The sequence below is a fragment of the Ranitomeya imitator genome, chromosome 3, assembly GCF_032444005.1.
Source record: "Ranitomeya imitator isolate aRanImi1 chromosome 3, aRanImi1.pri, whole genome shotgun sequence".
NCBI classification, from domain to species: domain Eukaryota; kingdom Metazoa; phylum Chordata; class Amphibia; order Anura; family Dendrobatidae; genus Ranitomeya; species Ranitomeya imitator.
The window spans coordinates 785,550,893-785,553,473 of NC_091284.1; positions in this window are offsets into that span (position 1 = coordinate 785,550,893).

The following is a 2,581-nucleotide window of genomic DNA, read 5'->3' on the forward strand; positions in this document are numbered from 1 at the left end:
TAGGACAGGACTATTTCCTGGTTAGAGTTGAGTAAAGACAGGGAGCTGGTACAGCTCGGAGAGCCAGGGAGCCCCAGGAGTCCCAAAGGGCTTAAAAGCCCAGGACAGTGCAGCAGCTCCTCAACGTTCGAAGGAAAGGGCCCAGCCATCCAGTGCCAGTGGGTCAGAGGGTTACAGCCTAAGAATTTCAGAAGGATAAAGAAGCTGGTCGCTCCAAAAAAGTGGCAGCTTTCTACATGGGCAGACGCCCTTCTGTCTGGTGCGAAATAGATGAGGGAACCCTAAGAGTAGTCATGCTAAACAGGGAGGACACTGCTGTACTGAACAGGTCGGTACGTCCCTGGGGAAATCCTGGGAGGAATAAGTGAAGACACAGGGAAAGAAAAAGATGTGAACGATGTTGTACTCTGTGTTGATGCTGTAACTAATGTGGATGTGCTGCGATTGGAATCAAGTAAAGTTTGAAATGGTCTCTGTCTCTTTGTGCTCTTCAATATCAGCAGCAGAACTTCAGCAGCCTCGATGGGACCCTGACGGTGCAGCAAAAGGTATGCAAGGAAAGGGACATTGTTTATATGTGTCAGGAGGCCACAGCACATGTAACCAGATATACTCAGCCACGACTACGGCCCTGGTGTTGCCCCTCACACTAGTGTGACCCCGGCCTATGGGGAGTGTATTCTACTATATGGAGGACTATGAAGAACACTATACTATATGGAGGACTGTGGTGCACATTATATTATATGGATGACTGTGGTGCACATTATACTATGTGGGGGACTGTGGTGCACATTATACTATATGGAGGACTGTGGTGCACATTATACTATGTGGAGGACTGTGGTGCACATTATACTATGTGGAGGACTGTGGTGCACATTATACTATGTGGAGGACTGTGGTGCACATTATACTATGTGGAGGACTGTGGTGCGCATTATACTATATGGAGGACTGTGGTGCGCATTATACTATATGGAGGACTGTGGTGCGCATTATACTATATGGAGGACTGTGGTGCACATTATACTATGTGGAAGACTGTGGTGCACATTATACTATATGGAGGACTGTGGTGCGCATTATACTATATGAAGGACTGTGGTGCACATTATACTATATGGAGGACTATGAGGCACATTATACTATATGGAGGACTGTGGTGCACATTATACTATGTGGAGGACTGTGGTGCACATTATACTATATGGAGGACTGAGGGGTACATTATACTATGTGGAGGACTGTGGTGCACATTATACTATGTGGATGACTGTGGTGCACAGTATATTATATGGAGGACTGTGGTGCACATTATACTATATGGAGGACTGTGGTGCACATTATACTATATGGAGGACTATGAGGCACATTATACTATATGGAGGACTGAGGGGTACATTATACTATGTGGAGGACTGTGGTGCACATTATACTATATGGAGGACTGTGGTGCACATTATACTATATGGAGGACTATGAGGCACATTATACTATATGGAGGACTGTGGTGCACATTATACTATATGGAGGACTATGAGGCACATTATACTATATGGAGGACTGTGGTGCGCATTATACTATATGAAGGACTGTGGTGCACAGTATATTATATGGAGGACTGTGGTGCACATTATACTATATGGAGGACTGTGGTGCACATTATACTATATGGAGGACTATGAGGCACATTATACTATATGGAGGACTGTGGTGCACATTATACTATATGGAGGACTGTGGTGCACATTATACTATATGGAGGACTGTGGTGCACAGTATATTATATGGAGGACTGTGGTGCACATTATACTATATGGAGGACTGTGGTGCACATTATACTATATGGAGGACTATGAGGCACATTATACTATATGGAGGACTGAGGGGTACATTATACTATGTGGAGGCATTTGGGGCCCATATTAAACTTTTGCCCAGAGCCACAATTTGCCTAAGACTATGTGCACACGTTGCGGATTTGCCTCTAGAATTTTTTCTGCGGATTCTGCATCTCTTGGCAGAAAACGCAGGTGCGGATTTGATGTGTGTGGGGATTTCTGTAATGGAATGGGTACAAAAACGCTGCAGATCCACAAAGAAGAAGTGACATGCTTCTTCTTTTAATCCGCAGCGTTTCCGCGTGGAATTTTCCGCACCATGAAAGAATTTTTTTTTAATTGATTTACATTGTACTGTAAATCACTTGCGGATCTGCAGCGTTTCTGCGCGGTAAAAAACGCTGCGGATCTGCAGGAAATCCGCAACGTGTGCACACAGCCTAATACCGGCCCTGGCTGCAGCCTTGCCGTGGGGTGTGATGCCTGCAGGCTGCAGCCAATGTAGACGAGCTGGGACTTTGGTGGAACATTACTCCTGTAGACATAAATTCGGAGCCAAAATCCACTGATTGAGACGAAGTAAAGCTGTAAAAATTGAAGCGAAGGATCAAACTACAATCCAGATGTGGATAAACGTATAGAAGCTACAGGAGGCGGCAGATGCGTGACTGTGCGGTACGGCGCATGCTCACTGCTCAGGACTGACCGGTCACCGGTGGGAAAGACCCCAGAGACTT